This window comes from Cebus imitator, unplaced genomic scaffold (genome assembly GCF_001604975.1).
Source record: "Cebus imitator isolate Cc_AM_T3 unplaced genomic scaffold, Cebus_imitator-1.0 Scaffold185, whole genome shotgun sequence".
Lineage (NCBI taxonomy): Eukaryota > Metazoa > Chordata > Mammalia > Primates > Cebidae > Cebus > Cebus imitator.
This window is the reverse complement of record NW_016107500.1, coordinates 1,089,978-1,109,692: the sequence shown is the minus strand read 5'-3', so window position 1 is coordinate 1,109,692 and position 19,715 is coordinate 1,089,978. Positions and strand designations below refer to the sequence as shown.

The 19,715-nt window shown below is 48.0% G+C and overlaps 1 pseudogene; it reads right to left on the bottom strand.

Moving 5' to 3' along the window:
- LOC108316257 overlaps positions 1 to 17,515 on the bottom strand; it is an 18,591-nt pseudogene extending 1,076 nt beyond the window's left edge.
- Positions 17,516 to 19,715: the final 2,200 nt, after the last annotated feature.

Genomic DNA, 19,715 nt, shown 5'->3' with positions numbered 1-19,715 from the left:
GGCCACAAAGACCTTGCTGATAAAACAGGTTGAGGTGAAGAAGCCAGCCAAAACTCACCAAAACCAAGATGGCGATGAAAGTGACCTCTGGTCATCCTCACTGCTCATTGTATGCTAGTTATCATACATTAGCCTGTGAAGAGACACTGCCACCAGTACCATGATAGCTTACAGACACCATGGCAAGGCCCGAAAGTTACTCTATATGGTCTAAAAAGGAGAGAAATCCTCAGTTCCAGGAATTTCCCACCCCTTCCCTGGAAATTCATGAATAATCTACCCCTTGTTTAGCATACAATCAAGAAGTAACTATGCACATGACCAGTTCAGCAGCCCACCCCTCTGCTCTGCCTATGGAGTAGTCATTCTTCTATTCATTTATTTTCTTGATAAACTTGCTTTCACTTTACTCTTTACCTCCCAAATTCTTTCTTGCAAGAGGTTCAAGAACCCTCTCTTGGGGTCTGGATTGGGAACCCTTTACACTAACAATTGTAGACCTTAATCACACCTACAAAATTCCCTTAGAGCAACACCTACATGAGGCTTGACTGGATAACTGGAAACTGGAGTCTCCCCCCAAGGCTGACAGAGAAGACTGCACGATCGCAGGGGCCTGCTCCATGTTCTACCTGCCCACTCCCTGGAGACGACTCCCACGTGGCCTCCATCCTCCCACCCACATAAGGGATGCTGCCATGAACACCTTCACACGGGTTACCTTAAGAATCTTGGTGAGAGTCTCTTTAGGATCCATTTGTAGGAGCAGAGCTGCTGGAGCATAGATACATGTATACCTAATGTCACTAATTCTGACGGATTGTGCTAAAGAGTGACTACACTAGTCCATACTTCCCCTCCCCACTTCTCACCCCTTACCCCCCCAGGAGAAAGTTATATCCCTAGACACAAATGACATTATCCAACTTGCAAACATTTTCAAGCCTAATGGTATAAAGTGGGAGTTTTAATGGGTGTAAAGTGATAGTGTCTTTCAATTTGCAAATTCTTTAATTACTAGCACGTTTAAACAACTCGCTCTTTTTGCAAGTCTTTGATGTTTCTTCTGCTGTAAATTGCCTCTTTGCATACTTTGCTCATTTTTCTATTAGGGTTCCTGCCCTTTCCTTGTTAATTTCAGTGTTTCCTCTCATAGTCTACTTATTTTTCACTGAACGGTTTTAGACATTATACATCTCTTCTCCCAGTCAGCATTGAACAGAAATCTTTATCAGAGTAATACTAAAATCATCAAGAGTTTTTTCAGTTATGGCGTTTTGGGATTTACAGGTCTTTCTCCACTTCTATGTTACAAAGATATCACTTACATTATCTTCTATCGCTTTAAGGCGGTACCATCTTTGTTGTCTATTCTATTCCCATGTGGGATTCCCAGGATCTCGCTCTGAGCTCTGTCCTATGTTTCCTTGGCTGCTTTTTTCTTTAAAAAATACCATATCATCTCTGTTACTGCATCTTTACAGAATGTCCTTATACCTAGTAGGACACGTCCCCTTTCCCACTCCTTTCTTTCAGACATTTTTAGGTTCTGACAAATTTTATAATAAGTTTATCAAGTTCCTTCAAAAAAACTTCACTTATTGGATGTCTCACTTAATTTAAGAACTATCTTCTTTAAAAATATTGTCATCCCCTCCCTTTGGGGAGGGACAGTGGGGGGTGGGGAGCTGGGGGGGATAGCAGGGGGAGAAATGCCAGATGTAGGTGATGGGGAGGAAGGCAGCAAATCACACTGCCACGTGTGTTCCTATGCAACAATTTTGCATGTTCTTCACATGTACCCCAAAACCTAAAATACAATAAAATAAATAAATGGGAAAAAAAAAAAAAAAATATTGTCATCCCATCTTGGAGAGGCATTCTTTTCTGTTTATTCACATCAATTTCTATTATCTAACATATCTGTCATTAAGTTTTAAATGTTCCCCTTAGAAGCTTCATATACTCTTAAATGATTTCCAGATACTTTATATTTTGTTTTTCTAGCTGGTTATTTCTGTTTTAGAGAAACACTGGATTTTTTTTTTTTTTGAACTGATCAGGTATCCATCAACATTAGTAAATTTTCTTTTTATTGTAATCATTTGTTGATTCTATTGGGTTTTCTTGGAAGATGATTGAATAGTTTGCAAGTCTTCACCTTGTATTAAAATTATTCATGTAACTAACTCCCTGGAAAAACAGAATCCATGCTTCAGCCAGGCTCAGTGGCTCACATTTGTAACCCCAGCACTTTGGGAGGCCGAGGCAGGCAGATCACGAGGTCAAGAGATCGAGACCATCCTGACCAACATGGTGAAACCCCGTCTCTACTAAATATACAAAAATTAGCTGGGCATGGTGGCCTGTGTCTGTAGTCCCAGCTATTCGCGAGGCTGAGGCAGGAGAATCACTTGAACCCGGGAGCAGAGGTTGCAATGAGCGAAGAGCTTGCCACTGCATTCCAGTCTGGTAACAAAGTGAGATTCTATCTCAAAAAAAAAAAAAAAAAAAGAATCCATGACCCATCTTTTAACACCATAGTACCAGGCAAAGTGCAAAGAAGTTCAATGACTGTTTATCGAATGCATAAGTGAATGGTGGACCATGAGAAGAATGTGCTGAACCTCTCTCAGGTCACTAAGAAAGTGAAAAATTCTATCACATTTATTTTTGAAGTTAGGTTGAGCAAAAAACAAACGGCTGTAGACACTCTCCTGAGTGGTTGGATCTGTACCTGGCCCCTTCCCCTGGGTACTTATTATCAAAGAGAAACCACAGTCGTATCAACAGACTTAAAGACAATATGGACAAGTGACAAAGGACAAATGATAAAACACAAGAAATTCAGTAGTGCAAGGTAGCTCAGCACTGCGCTGTGCGGTCCTCGCCAGCTAAGGCCAAGAGCCCTGTAAACAGTGCCTCGGTCCTCCAGCACCACATCCTGCCTCCTTCAGATGCCCCTGTGCTGGCTTTGGCTGAGGTTTTGATGCCATCATTCCTCATTCCACAGCCCTGACTGGGGTTTCCTATTGGACACCCTTCTACTCAACACTCTGCCTGGTGTTCTCGTCCGTCCCTTCTATCCGCTAACACCACCTTGCTAAATGCCTTTAGATCTCACCAGGTTCAGGTTCAGCCCCCGCCTCTGGTTGTGGTGACCCTGGGAGCCCCTTGGTCCTTTGGGGGCCCTGTCAATAGGTCTTTGCCACGTAGGACCCAGAGAGCCTAGAAGACAACCAAGATGGTGCTGGGACAAGCCAACCCAGGGCAAGGAAAGTCTAGGCCTCTTGACTTCTTTCAAGTCCACAAGCTGGGAGCAGAAATTTGTCCATTCCTCCCCGGAGCTGCTGCTTTCCCTGGTGATCAGGAGAAACGATTTCTCCTCAGAGAGTCTAGAGAGGGCTGGCCTGCGGGCTCCCTGCAAATGCAGGCCTCAACACCCCAAGGGGCTCAGAAGCTGGCATGCCCTTGTGACTTCACTGCCCAAGAAGTCTCCTAACCCAGGCTGTGGCCTACCATGTTTGCCTGCCACAGAGCCCTCCAATGCAGCTGCTCATCGCGCAGATTGCCACTTGTTACCCAGAGTCATCAATCCAGGGCCACAGAAGGAACTCCTGCAGGGACCTCAGGACCAGACTTCTTGTCTCCCATCTCCAGTATCCCATACCTCTGTGTCAACATCACCCATTCGAGGCTCAAGGATCCACTCAAGGTGGGACTCCCCTTTCTCTGGGCTATTCCAAACTTGGACTTTCACCACAAGCAGACATCTTACCGATAGGCAAAAAACCAGCCAATTGGTCTTCACTGGACCTTGTTCCTACAGAATACCAAATCAAGCAACACCTGATTGTGACCTGCTCCACCCCTGCCCTCTGTGCAAGAGTACGGACCCTCAGTCTTCAAATTGTCTAGGACCTCGGAGTGAGTGTGGTCGCTCAGTCTTTGGGGCAAAGAACTGTTCTCTTCCCTGTACAGGTCCCCAGGCCTGATCACCAGGTGACCATTCCAAAGCGTTCTGCTGTATTTTACTGCTCTCCTCAGGAAAAAATATGTAGACCAGAGCTGACAGCCACTCCCGGCTCTCTAACTCTCCAATTTAGGCTTACTGAGGATGTACAATCACCACCAGAGTCATCAAACAGCAATTTTTTCTGCTGTTCTTTAACAGAAAAACTAAAAAGCTAGTAGGCCTAATTTCAAGGCAGAGCAGATTCTAGTTAGAAGTGTGCAGATGTGAGTCCAGGCACAGTGGTTCACATCTGTAATCCTAGCACTTTGGGAGGCCGAGGAGGGTGGATCATTTAAGGTCAGGAGTTTGAGATCAGCCTGGCCAAAATGGTGAAACCCGTCTCTACTAAAAATACAAAAAATAGCCGGGCAGTAGTGGTGTGCACCTGTCATTCCAGCTACTAGGGAGGTTCAGGCAGGAGAATCACTTGAGCCTGGGAGCTGGAGGTTTCAGTGAGCTGAGATCACGCCATTGCACTCCAGTCTGGGTGACAGAGTGAGATCCTGTCTCAAAAAAAGAAAAGAAAAGTGTGCAGATGTGAAGTGTTCTCTTTCCTCTGTTGTGTGTATTGTTTATTATCTCCTAGGATGGATTCTCAGGTTCTCAAAGAACACTGCTCAGGAGCAATAGAAAATAGTCCATACACACAAAAGAATAGCCATCCAAAAGCTCTCCCTTCAAAACAAAAAAAGAAAATTGATTTCTCCCTCTTCCCAGATGCTCATAGCATTACATACCAGGAAGGGAAGGACGGTGTGTTTGGCTTTCACGGTGACCATTCAGCTTTGCTACAGCGCAGCTACCAAACCACCCCCGTCATGCACAACACCTCTCACATCCTACGACCTCTTCCTGCTGGGCAGGTCTGCAGCTCCTCGTAGCATGTGAGGGTTAATTTTATGTGTCAATTTTACTGGGCCATACGGTGCCCAGATATTTGGTCAAACTTTATTCTAGGTGTGTCTGTGAGTGTGCTTTGGAGTGTGATTAGCATTTAAATCAATAAACTGAATAAAGTGGATTGCCCTCCCTAATGTGTAGCTCATAGACTAGAACATAGAGGGTGATTCTTTCTTAAGTAGGGGGGAGTTTTTCCTGCCCGATGACCTTCACACTGGGCTGTCAGTTTTCTTGCTTTTGGCTCTGAGCCCAGCTTGCTAACTGCAGATCATTACATATACGTAAACTCTATGTGTGTACACACACACATGCCCCACAGTGGACCCTTGAACATGGGTTTTAACTACATGGGTTCACTTATACTCAGATCTTCTTCTGCTTCTGCCACCCCTGAGACAGCAAGACTAATCCCTTCTCTTTCTCCTTCTTAGCCTATTCAATGTGAAGACCATGAGGATGAAGACCTTTATGAGGATCCATTTCCACTTAATGAATAGTAAATATCTCTTGTGTTCCTTATGATTTTCTTAATAAAATTTTCTCTAGCTTACTTTATTGTAAGAATACAGTATTTAGCACGTATAGCATATAAAATATGTGTTAATTATGCTATCAGTAAGGTTTCAGGTCAAAAATCCTTTACTAGTAGGTTTTTTGGGAGTCAAAAGTTTTGAAAGGGCAGCAGTTAGAAACAGATCTTCAATTACTCAGAGGTTGACTCCCCTAACCCCCACACTGTATACACACACACACACACACACACACACACACAAACACACACACACATATCTTACTGGTTCTGATTCTGTTTCTCTGGAGAACCCTAATACAGAGCATCGGCAATCTCTTCATTACATGACTTCAGAAAAGCTCAGTCAGGGTCATGGCCTGCAGAGTTCTGGTGAGCTCACAGCAGCCTCTGAGAACACTGGGTGGGAAATCAAAACATGTGTATTCTCATCCAGCTCCACCACCTCCTCCTTCTTGATGGGTGGTCATCTTTCTAGGCCTCATTGTGCCATCACTAATAGGAAAGAGTGAGAAATAATCCTTCATGTCCTTTCATTTCTGGCTTTTTATCTAAGTGTCATGAAGGCTGGACCTGGGTCTGTCATGTCCACTGCCTATTATCAGATGGTTGGCACAATGTCTGGACACAGTAGGTGCCCAGTGAGAAGTTGTTAAATGGGTGGAAAGGGGAATAGTTGGATGGATGATTGTATAAAGAGATGGATGGATGGATGGATGGATGGATGGATAGATGGATGGATGGATGAAGGGATGGATGCTTGGATGGTTAGTTGAGTAAAGGGATGGATAGAGGGATGGATGATGGATTGACAGATGGATAGATGGATAAGTAGATGGATGAATGGATGGATGGATGGACAGTGGGATGGATGTTTGAGTGGACAGATGATAGATGGATGGATGGTTGGATAGATGCTTGGGTGGATGTATGGATGGACAGTTGGATGGATGGATGATTCAATGGATACTTGGGTGGATGGATGGATGGATGGATGGATGGGTGGATGGTTGGATGCTTGGGTGGATGGATGATTGATGGATAGATGGATGGATGCATAGTTGTATGGATGCTTGGGTGGGTGGGTAGGTGGATGGATGGATGGATGGATGGATGAATAAATGGATGGGTAGGCTGATGGATGAGTCACTCAATGAAGCTGGTTACTCTGTACCCTTATTCTTTTATTTGTTCTCATCATACTCTGATATCAATGCACTGCAATCTCCAGTAGATCCAGTAGATCTACCTGTCAATAAGAGTAGTGATTGGCATGCACACGTGTCTCTATATACCTGTGCAAGTGCACAGCACAGAGTGAGAATGGGAAGTGGTGAACAGAGACTGGACATGGGCCATGTTCCATTAACAATTCTAAGCAAGTAAGCACAGAATTTGAAACTTTTTGGTGTAGAACTTCTGAGCCAGCCTAGCTAGGAAGACAGCTTCTCAGCAGCTGAGTTTTCCTAGGATTTTCTTGGTTCTCCTGCCCATCAGAAGCTAGTCCTCAGGGATCCCAGTCTTGGACTTCCCCCATAGCAGAAATACTGGTCATGGCCAGCCTTAGATTTATTCTGGTCTACCAGCACATGAGCTCATTTATGGCAACCCTTCATTCTCCAGCATCATTGTAGGATGTGTTGATCCACAGAGGTGGTTTTCCAATCCACAAAAATCTTAAAGTTTAAACAAAACTTGAAGAGTTTTAGCCATCTTGGATAAAAACACTGAAATATGGATGCACATTATCATACTTTCAAGTAAAGAATTCTGCCTTAGTTACAAACACCGTGGTGATTCAGAGTGAGACTCAGGGGTAGGAGCTGTCCCGGTATTGTCCAGACCCCTGCCTCAGGTAAGTGCTGGTGTGCAGAGCTACCTGCCCAACATGCAGATGGCTCTGAGCTTTTGAGTTCTTGGCCTGCGTTAGATAATTCTGAGTTGCTCTCATCTCCTGTTGCAGCCTTCAGTCTCAATCCACAAGTCTGATGCACTCTGATTTTCTGCATCCAGCCTGTTGTAGCCTGGAAAAGCAGTCTATAACATTTGTTGGAAATTTATCAAAAGTCAAAGTCTTAAACAGCCTCTGAGTAAGAGTAGGAGAGACTCTTCTACATTAAAAATACACATACAAACAAGCATGAGCAGGTGCTTGCAATAATACCACATGCAAACTGTGACCTCTGGTTTACTTGCTTGAGGATGTTTTTTGCACACACCTTTGAGTTCAACACTGCATTTCAAAGGATCATAATCCCTGAGAGTGTAATGTTTCAGGGAGCCTGAGCTCATTCACAAAACATAATCGTTTGCTCATCCTACAAGTATTCACTGAGCGTTTATGTGGCAGACACTATTCCTGGAGCTGAGAGCCCTGCAAAGACAAAGTTCCTGCACAATGGAACTGACATTCTAGCAGAGAGGACAAAAAAAAGAGTGAAACATACACAAATAAATATAACAAACATTCTTTATGACTAGGGAACAACAAGTGCTCTGAAAAACAGAACAGAGCAAGAGGGAAAGACAGAGGCTTGGACAGGGAAGACCTCTGAGAAGGCAGCACGTCAGCAGAGACCACACTAACCGAAGTGAGGTCAGCTCATGCAAATGTTTGAAGGAACAGCTTTCAAGGCCAAGGGAACGGCAAGAGCAAAGAATCCACCCTGGGAAACCCAGAGTGTGTTCCGGGACCAGGAAGAAGGCCAGTGTGCTACAGTGGGATAAGTGGGGAAGACAGGGGAAGAGCGTGCAGAAGGAAGGACAGCCTGGCCACATGGGCCCTCTGGGGGCCACCTAGGGACCTGGGCCACCGTCGCACAGCCACATGCAAACTGAAGGCATCGGTGTGGGTGGTTCAAGCATGAGGCCCTTGCTGGATCCAGAGAAGAGATGATCGGAGCTTGTTTGGATGCTGTGGTAAATGGAAGCAGAGAGACAGCGGGATTGTAGACATACCCTGAAGGGAGAGTTAACAGGATTTTCCAGTGGAGACAAAGAGGGCTCAAAGATATGAATGTCTACAAAAGTAACTTTTTTGACAAAGCAGATTTGGGGTCCAATGAGTTCTAGCCTTTACGTGGAAATGCAAGGACTGGTTTCTCAACCCCAGCCCTGCCGACATTCTGCACTGGATAGTTCTTTGTTGTGTGAGACTCTCCTGCACACAGTAGGATGTTTAGCAGCATCCTGGGCCTCTACCCATTTGATGCCAGTAGCACACCTCCCTTCCAATTATGACAACCAAAAATGTCTGCAGACGTACATGGATGTTCATAGCGGCACTATTTGCAATAGCCAAGGGGCAGAAACAATCAAATGCCCATTTACGGATGAATGGGTAAACAAATTGCAGTCTATCCATACAACAGAATATTACTCATCCACAGAAAGGAATGCAATACCGATACATGCTGTAACAGGGATGAACCTCAAAAATATAATGCTAAATGACAGAAGCCAGATACAGAAGTGTGTATGGTGTGTGGTTCGATTTATATGAGCTATCCAAGCTGGGTAAATCGCAGAGACAGAATGCACACTGGAGGTTGCCAGGAGCTAGAAAGAGTGAAAATACAGAGAACCTGCCTGATGGGGATTGGTTTCCTTTTAATTGAAAATGTTTTTAAATATTTAAACATTTTTAAACATTTTAAACATTTAAAGTAGTAGTTGCGCCGGGCATGGTGGCTCACATCTATAATCCCAGCACTTTGGAAGGCCGAGGTGGGTGGATCACCTGAGGTCATGAGTTCAAGACCAGCCTGGCCAACATGGCGAAACCCCGTCTCTACTAAAAGTACAAAAATTAGCTGGGTGTGATGGTAGGTGCCCGTAAGCTACTCAGGAGGCTGAGGCAGGAGAGCCACTTGAACCCCGGAGACGGGGATTGCAGTCAGCTGAGATCATGCCACTGCACTCCAGCCTGGCGACAAGAGTGAAACTCTGTCTCAAAAATAAATAAATAAATACAGTTGTAGTTGCACAACATTGTGTATGTGGTCAACGCCATTGAGTGGTTCACATTAAAATGGTTATTTTCATGTTATATGAATGAATTTCACCTCAATTAAAAATATATACATACCAAGCAAAAAAAAAAAATATCTATAAAGATTGCCAAATGTCCCTAGAGAATAAAAATTGCCCTTGGTTGGAAACCAGTGGTTTAGACCCAACTCTGTCCAGACAGATCCTGAACCAGAACCATAGCCTGGAGGCCTTGGGGGAGTCCCTTTGGGGCTGTGAGCCCCTGCTCCCCGCTTCAGAGAGGTTCCCAGCGTTGTTGGTTGCTAAGGGTATTTCCATAGAATCACTAAGGGGGGTAGCAGGGGAACTTTCCATACAATATATCACCAAAGAAGGTATTCACAATAGCAGATAGGCTTGCTGAGCAGGATGAGGTTACAGGTACTGGGAACACTGTGAACCACTCTCAACGGTTCAAAGCTTGGAGTGCAGCGTGACCCAGTAATGCACCTGAGGGGCCGAGGCAGGGAGGGAGAGGCCCGAGAGTGCTTGTCAGGTTTGCAGCTAAGATGGAGTCAGTTAGGCTAACCCAGGTTAAGTTACTACAACACAAAGCCATTCAGAGCATTCTGGTGGTACCATCCGGCAGGCTCAGAAGAAAAGTTTTCCCAGTTAGGGCCAAAAGAAAATGTGGCATATGTCTTATGATTGCTTGTTTTGGAAATCCACCAGCCAGACGTGAGGCCCAGGTGGCCTGTGCCGCGGGTACAGCAGGAGGGTCCTTACCAACAAACGCACCGCACCCCCCAGGACAGGACTACTGAAGACCTAAGACACTGGCTGTGCCAAAGTCCTCCCTTGGTCCTTGGGCTACTCCATGGTTCCCTCAGAGCATAAGGAGCACAGCCTGGGGAGCCCCAGAGCCACAGAGGTTGCGGTGGAAGGATATCACTGTGTGCCCAGAGGCACAGGTGGGCACCCTAGGGTGGGAAGTGGGCAACTGCTGAGCACCTCAGTGGGCCTGTTGACGTAGGAAGATGCATTTGATGTAAGGAACTCTGCCGACACCACTCTGTGCCAAAAGGTGGGTGTTCTGAAGCATGGCTCTGCCCCAACTGTCCTGGTGGGCAGGCCTAGCGGGGAGGGTCTCCCAAGACAAGAGTTGCAAACCCAGCCCCAGCCCCCACCCCATCTCACCTACTCACACTTATTGGGGGTGATGTCAAAAGCAGCCTCGGGAAGAACGTTCCCTTCTCACTAACTCCCTGCACAGCGCTCCCCTCCTAGGGAGTAGGACCCGGAAATGGAAACACATCCCCGACGGCATCCTGGCTTAGGGACCTGCCCTCTGCCGTGGCTGGACGTTGGATGCTTTCTGCTTATTCTACTTCGATCCTGTCAAAGTCACCATGATATCTTCAAAAAGGGACAGAAAATGGTCGGGATGAATGGGGCTAAGTGTTTCCTTCAGTTTGGGTCCTGTTATGGACGGAATGTTTGTGTCTCTCCAAAGTTCACATGTGGAACCCTAAAGCCCAGTGTGACGGCAGGTGGAGGTGGGCTCTTTGGGAGGTGATTAGGTCTAGATGAGGCCATGCAGGTGGGGCCCTGATGGGGAAACCGGTGTCCTTATAAGAAAAAGCAAGAGAGCTCTTTAATCCCTCCTTTCTCCCTCTCTCTCCCCCACTCCATGTTTACACACACACACACACACACACACACACACACACACACACAGAGCAAGGTCACATGAAGACACAGGCTATCTACAAGCAGAAAGAGGGCCCTCAGCAGAACTCGGCCATGCCAAAAAGTATTTTCTCCACTCTGTCATGTATCCATTCCCTGCTCCTCGGCATGTAAAGCGGTCATGGGCTCTGAGCATCCCTGAGAATCTTGCATCCCAGAAATACTGAAAGAGCAAACGGTCTACCCAGGATGGAGTTCACAGGCATCTTCAGCCCCTGTTCGCCCCCTTCCTAGACCATGAAACTTCCCCCTGGGGCCTGGTCTCTGACCCCAGCCCCAGCCCCGTTCCCTCCAGTGCGTTCCTGGCCTCCATACCTGGCGCTGGTTGCCTTCTTCCTGTAGCCCTTCCCAGTGGGCCCTCTGCCTGGGCTCTAAGTAACCAGCTGGAGAGCTAAAGGGGGAGGTGGTCAATTCAGGGGTGAATGACTCGTGGCTGCTTCACATAATTCCCCTCTGTAGTGGGCAAATTTGTAGTGGGACACAATTTGTGTCCCCAGTAGATATGCTGAAGTCTCAGCCCCTTTTACCTGTGGATGTGACCTTTTATAGGAAATAGTCATCAGGTTAAGGTGCCATACTGGACATGTGATCCAATGACTGGTGTCCTAAGAGGAGAGGGAGGTCTGCAGGCAGAGACACAGGACAGGCAGTGGCATGAAGATGGGGGTGGAGACGGGAGCCCTGCGGCCACAGCCACGGAGCACCGAGGGCGGCCAGCACCCTCACAAGCCGGAGGAGGAGGAAGGATCCCTCCCTCCTGCCCTTAGAGGGGGCACAGGCCTGCTGACACCACCATTCCAGTTTTCTGGGGTCTAGAAATGTGACAGAACACATTTCTGTGACTTCAAGTTACCCAATTCATGGTAATTGGTTACAGCTGCCCCAGGAAACTAATTCACACTTTGTGTCGTCATTGGTGCATTCATTAGAATGTCAGTCACCTCCACCAAAGAACATGTAACGTGGGAATGCGGAAATATCTGGGGGACGTAGAGCTTCTTGTGCCCCTGAGACCATGTCCCTCACGCCACCCACACCACACCTGTGCTGGCTATGTGCCTGCTGCTGGAGTCCTTTCACCCGGCCACCACCATCCCTGCTGGGTCCCCTGTGCAAAGCTCCATGACCCTGTAAGGCCTGCTTCCTTCTCCACGAGATCAGTGCCAGCACCTCCCAGACACAATGCACCCAACTCCCTGATCTGGCCTGCCTCCCTCAGCCCGTCTCCACCCCTGCCCACCCCTGTCTCCAAAGGAGCTGGCACGGGTGTCCCAGCACCAGCATTGGCACATCATGCAGACAAGCTGTGGAGTCTGTGGAGGTTGGTGTCACCCCACCCCCTGCTTCTGTGGCCTCGGCGGCCCGCACTCTCCTGGCCCTCCTGTGGGCTCTTCAGCGCCCCTTTCCCTGAGCCGAGGACCTCCTAGGCTAGAGCTCCAGCGGGACCTTCCATCACCTCACCCTGTGTTCTGAAGCCTCATTCCCTCCGTTCTGTCATGAAAAGCTGACTGTTCCTAGAAGGCGTCGCGTTGCCTGGAGTCCTCCTTTCTCTCCCACACCCAGTTCACCAGTGCTGGGGGAGCAGGGCCGAGTCCCCCCTACCTCTCACTGTGTACCTGAACCCAGGCTCAGCTGCTCATCACTCAAAAGCCAAAAGTCAAGAGATAAGAGTTGGTGGGAGGAAAAGCAGGTTTATTCAGACTGCCAGGAAAGCAAGATGGTGGCCGTATAGCATCTAAAAGCACCTCTGGAAATCAGTTCATATTTCAGGCTCTCTGCAGGTTAAGGGGGTCGGGCGCGGGGAATGGGGATTGGGAGCAAAAGGGAACTCACAGCTGCAGAGCCCTGGGCAGCAGGGAGAGTCCGAGCAGTGGGGGAACGCATCTGTGCTTGGTCAGTCGCCCTGCTCCCTTCACAAAACATAGTTGTTTGCATACTTTCCCTCTCACCCCAGAGTTAGTTTTTAGAACTCCTCGACTGCTGTTTTTGCGTATTATCTCAGTGCTCTAAAATTATGCTAGCCTACACGCAGGAACGGGTAGAGATCCCTTAGACAAAAATGGAGTTTGTTATGTCAGTTCTTTTGCAGTTTCACTGTGACAGCTGCCCCCGAAGACCCTTTCCCTGCCCAGGCCCTCGAAGCTCTGTGCCCTCTTGCCACCGCTGTCCCATGCAGCCTGCTGTGTGAAGTGTGCTTCCTGGCCGGCAGCTGCAGCCTTCCCTGAGTGCCGGCGAGGAATGCTGAGTCTCAGGCCCCGCCTCAGCCCTGACACTCAGAACCTGTAATTATCAAGGCCCCAGCAGTCTGCACCTGCAGGCTGTGTGCCATGCACACTGCCACTTCCTCCACAGTTTCCAAGGACATCAGCACCCACGTCATCACCCACGTCCACACTCCTGGCAAATCCCCAAGTCAGTTAAATCCAATTTCCCCAACTCTGCTCCTATGTCTGGGCAGCTGAATATAGCTAGAAAAATAGCACTCGCCATGCCGGCCTCATTCAACCTCACGGCCAGGGACATCCACTGGGCCCTGGCACTGCCCAGCACCCAACCTCATGCCTCCCCGGGCCTCAGGCTCCTCCTGTCTCCACTGAGACTCTTCCCACTCTCACTGACCATCCCGCTTCTTACTTACTTCATTGAGAAAGGCAAAACTGGCCCTGCCACCGAACTGACGACCTGTTTGCATGTGCGTTCCTCCTCTGCCTTCAGTTCCCATTTCCCACAAAGGAGGCTGAATTCACTTGTGCATAGGATCCCACCTCCTCTTTTTATTTATTTATTTTTTTTTGGAGACTGAGTCTCGCTCTGTTGCCCAGGCTGGAGTGCAGTGGCGTGATCTCTGCTCACTGCAACCTCTGCCTCACAGGTTCAAGCAATTCTCCCTGCCTCAGCCTCCCGGGTAGCTGGGATTACAGACACCTGCCACCATATCCAGCTAATTTTTGTATTTTTTATTAAAGATGGGGTTTTGCCGTGTTGGCCAAGCTAGTCTCCAACTCCTGACCTCAGGTGATTTACCCACCTCACCTTCCAAAGTGCCACCTCCTGTTTTACACCCAAGGACTTCACTTCACAACCGAGCCTCAGCACTGGACAAATTGAGACTCAGTGTGGGGTTGACCGAGCCCTGGAGCAGGGATGACTGAGTCCCGAACCTGCTCCTTCCCTTCCCTTTCCCCTCCAGCTCCCCACAGCACAGGCTTCACTGATGCAGCAGACACGAGCCCTTCTCTTCCCCACTTCAGGCCACTTAGGGCAAATGGCCCTTTCAGCCCAGATCAGCCATTTGGTCCCTGAGGAAGCTGGACACTTTTCGGTCTGGGCCCAGGTACTTCAGAATCTGACCTCCAAATCCAATGTTTTCCCCCTAGGCGCAGAAGGCTCTGCTCCTTCCTCTCCCTTTTTTTAGTTTGTGGAACCTAAATGGGCTCCCCCGATACTTCCACCCCCAGCCATGAAGGCTAAGGACCATCTGTTTGCCCTGCAGACCCCCAGGTGGCTGCTCTCTGCGGGTCCGGGCGCCTCAGTCCTTGGAGACTATCTTTCCTTAAATTCCCACCTGTCTACTGTAGCTACTCTGGTCTTTTCCTAAGAGCTCCTAAATTCCTTCACCCTCATTCTTTTCAGCTCCCCAACTCCAAGGCTCCCAACCTCCAGTATGAACCACCACAGTTAGCATCATGAGTGTCTGCACGCCCAGCTCACAGACTGTGGTCTCCCTGGTGTCCTCACTGTTGGGGGAGACTTCAGGTCATTTACAAGCACCCGGGGTAGGAAGGGAAGAGGGAGGCAGGAGGAGGAAGGGAAAAGCCAGGCAGACCCAGCGTGAGGTTCGTTATGACACAGAAAGTTCAGCCAAATGGCCCAGGTCAGTTTCATCTTTTCTGACCTCCACTGAGTCTAGAATGACCCGCACTGATTTTGTTGGCTGGCAATCTGAAGCTTCATTTTTTTTCTCTAATCTCCCTGCCCAGGTGAATTCACATGAAGGAGTTCTTGCATCTGGCTTCTCTCTTGGTTTTCATTTGTCACATTAAATGTAGATGGAAGCCGGCCCACAAGCAAAGCCTAGAGCAGATACCTGCCAAATGACGCCAGCTGATATGGCTTGGCTGTGTCCCCACCCAAATCTGATCTTGAATTGTAGCTCCCATAATCCCACATGTTGTAGGAGGGACCCAGTGAGAGATAATTGAATAGTGGAGTCGGTGTTCCCCATACTGTTCTCATGGCGGTGAGTAAGTATCACGAAATCTGATGGTTTTATAGGGGGTTTCCCCTTTCACTTGGCTCTCATTCTCTCTTGCCTGCTGTCATGTAAGATGTGTCTTCCTTCCCCTTTGCCATGATTATAAGTTTCCTGAGGCTTTCCTGGCCATGTGGAAGTGTGACTCAATTAAACCTCTTTCCTTATAAATTACCCAGTCTTAGATATGTCGTTAACATCAGTGTGAGAACAAGCTAATCCGCCAGCCTAGCCAGGCCCCCTGCTCCAAGGTGCAGGAGAAGAAAACAAGAGAGATGAGCAAGGCCTTCTATGTTCCCACCTCCCGCAATATTCCTGCCCATGGAAGGGGGTGGTGTCAATGAATATTGATTACTACTGAGCCTTTCCACCTACCAGCATCAAAGGGTGTGTTAGAGAAATAAGAAGATTGTATCAAAAGGAAGTTCTGTTTGCCCAAGAAGAAAAGATCTTCACTTCACTTACTGGGCTTTGTTTATAGCTACAGTAGGAAAGGGAAACTTGCAATTTGGAAAATCATAGGGTCCAGCCCTATAGGGTCCAGTGAGTCCCTCCTGCTAGTGTGGAGATGAGAAATTAGAAATAAAGTCACACGACACAGAGATGGAGAAAAGAGAGTTTGGGCCCAGGAGTCCACTGCTACCCAAAGCCTGGAGACCAGCAGTGCCCCGAGTGCCTGGACACTCTGACTTTTACTGAGTACAAAGCAGGGGGCAGGGCAGGTAGGATGAGGTCATGGTGGTCAGTGACAGGGTCAGGTAAATTGCGTGTCTTAGAGACAGGGGGCCCAAGACTTTGAAGAAGGCGAGGTGAGGAGAAAACCTAAGACATCAGCACTTCTTTCATACTTGTCAAGAAATAGCAAGGTCACTATGATTTATGTTACTATTACTAATTCTTATCTTCTAAGAAAAAGAGGAACCAGGTGCAGAAGCGGAACGTGAGAGTCGCCATGGAGCGTGACCGCTGAAGCATAGCGTCACATAGAGACAATTAAGTCCCTGGATATCTGTGGGCATCCCTGACAGGCGTCAGGCTTACCACAAGAGCTTGGAGGAGCGGAGTTTTCTCCTCACTCCTCCGAACAAGGAGATGTCTCTGCCTTTTTGGACACCTCCTTCCCTGGCTGGCTAAACGGCAGGCGCTTTCCCAGTGCTGACACTGTCACACAGCCGAGGCGTCCTCCAGCAGCCCTTATGCCGGCGTGACAGAGGACTTAGAGCATCTTGCCTTAGGGTCACCTCTTTTCCAATGCCACTTCAGTCCCCTGCTTCTTGGCCTGTATAAATATATACACATATATATATGATTATATATGTGTATATATTTGTGATTACATATGAATAGCTATGCGATTATTTATGATTATATATAGGAATAAGTATGTAGCTGTGTCTCCAAATTGTTTCTAATTCTACATTTATCTGAGAGCAGGCTGAGGCTTCAGGCTCTTGCCTTGGCTCTTGAGCTCTTGCGGGGATTCCTCCCCACAGAAAACGTTGGGGGAAAATTCCCTGCATGTTCCTTTAAGAGTCTCATTTTTAATAAAAGTATTCTCTCTTTTCTTCTGTGGCAGTTCTGTAAATGTATCATCAGAGAGGAACCTCCATAACCTTGACATCACCATTTTATCAGTTCTCAGCATTTTTCAAAGACCTCATGGATATAAATACTTTACAACAACTTTTTTTATTGCATTCTAAGCACGAACAAGTTTCCAAAGAAATCTATGAAGTCTGTGACCTCCAATGTAGCTATGAGCGATGGGTAGAAGATGAAATGGCTTGTTCCAAGTCATAAAGCAAGCAGCAACAAAGCCGGGCTTGGGCTCTATCCCTTCCAGGCCATTTAATCTACTGCCACTTTCAAAGTGTATTCCTGCCCAGATCCAGAAAACATCTCAGACGAATGGGGAAGGCCTGAGATATGTACCCTGAGCAGTACTCACGGCGGAGGCGAAATGTCTTCTCCTTATCCGACTTTCAAATGCTTGCCTTCTTCCTCCAAAACCTCAGTCTCACAATTACCTTTCAGCGGTAATTTCACAATTGTGCATGTCCTGGCTGTGCGTGGCTCTCTCTCCGCTGGCTGTGTACGCCATGATTTACTTTGGAACCCATCCTAATGCAAAGAGAGAAGAGCTGCACCAAGAGCAGGTGAGTTCCTGCACACAACACGCTGCACCCACGGCTAGCGGGCTTTCTCTTCCCTCCTTTTCATCTCCCGTATCTAGTCCATCCAAAAATTCGGTGAATGCTGCCTTTGAAATGACTTTTTAAAAACAGCTTTATTAAGATACGCAATACATTTCACCCACTTAAAGTGCACAATTCAATAGTTTTTAGTATTCTCGGATATGTGCAACCACAATCAATTCTAGAACATTTAATCACCTCAGAAAAGAAATCCTCTATCTTTAGCCACGCCCCCAGCCCCTCAGCCGCCCCGACTCCTAAGCACGCACTGCTCCACTTTCATCTCTATAGATTTCACTATTCCGGACACATCATATAAATGGAATTACACAATGTTTGTCAGTTTCTGATTGGCTTCTTTGGCTTAGCTTAATGTCTTCAAGGTCTGTCCATGTTGTAGCACGGATCAGCATTTCATTTTTCAAGGCCAGATACTATCCCATTATACAGGTAGAACACATTTTGTTTATACACCCATCAGGTGATAGACACTTGGGTTCCTTCCACTCTTTAGCTATTATGAATAACGCTGCTGTAACTTGTAGTATGTGCAAGTGTTTGTGCAGACATATATTTTCATTTCTCTTGGGCTTATACCTAGGAGGGGAACTGCTGAGCCATATGGCAACTGTGTTGAGTCCTTGGAGGAGACAACAAATGGTTTTCTGAAGTGGCTGCACCATTCTGCATTCCCACCAGCAGTGTATGAGGATTCTGATTTCGCCATGAAATGACTTAGGTTTTTTTTTCGTTTGTTTGTTTTTCGACAAGTTTCACTCTTGTCACTCTTGTTGCCCAAGCTGGAGTGCAGTGGCACCATCCCAGCTCACTGCAACCTTCACCTCCCAGGTTCAAGCGATTCTCCTGCCTCGGCCTCTCAAGCAGCTGGGATTACAGGAGCCCACCACCACGCCTGGCTAATTTTTGTATTTTGGGTAGAGATAGAGTTTTACCATGTTGTCCAGGCTGGTCTTGGACTCCTGACCTCAAGTGATCCACCCGCCTCAGCCTCCCAAAGTGGAAATGACTTTTAACTACACCAAATACTCACTCCTGATGCCACTATCCAAGCCCAGGCCCTCCAGCTTCATGACTGCTGTTCTGGGCTCCATATCCTACCCTGTAGTCCACACCAGCAGCGGGGCTGGCCCCACACCAACATTGGTGCCACCCCCGAATAATATTCAAGGTAGAGCGACTGCTGTCACCAGGGAGCCTCCATCATCCAGTCACAGCAAACCTTCCCCTCCCAGCTCACCTCCTCCCCAGCATGAGCCTTTGCCTCTAGCCCATACCTGAGGTCCCCATGTCATGCCCCAGGGCAAGCCATTCCCAGCCTCTCAGAAGCCTTTTATACCTTCTTGACACCTGCTCCCCAAAAGTGACCACCATCCTTGCTCTCTACCAGGTGGGGGTTCTGGCCACCGCAGTGTGCGTTCCTTGGGCTGCTCCTTAGCTTTTCTCTGGGCTCAGCCCCTCACTGGCTCCCTTTGATGAGTCTGCTCCCTTCTCTGCCTATCTAGGGCTGCTCCCCTCATTGTTCCAGCGCACACCATTCCACATCCATGAGGAGTCACAAAACTGCTTCACCAATGACCCCTCCCCTCTAAACTCCGACTGCACCATTGGGCTTTCCATTACATGTCCTTAAATAGTATTGCACAAAAATGTCACAGTGCCAAGATAGTTTTTGATCCCCTGAATATCATGGCAGCCCCCTGGGGGGTAAAGACTGTGTCCTGTGGATCCTCCACTGTCGGGGTTCAGAGAGCGGGCATAGTAGGTCTGCAGTGGACATTTATTGTGTTGCATTCCACTGCAGGGAGCTCCATGTTGCAGCTGGAGCTGCTCAGCAGCTGATGGGCAGACTGGTGATGATCTGGGAAGCGTGGCGTTTGGGCGTGGGACGGGTCTGTGGTCCCAGCTTTCCCCTCGCATGGCACAGTGAGGACTGAGGCCAGACATGACCACAGGCTTGGCCCAGGTTACACAACAGGTGACTCATCCAAGGCTGAACAGCTGGTAACCTCAGCTCACTGTTCCCTGGCTGGACGCTCAGAACACTGTGCTGGCCCCTCCCCAGCCCAGGAAGCCCCATCATCCGCC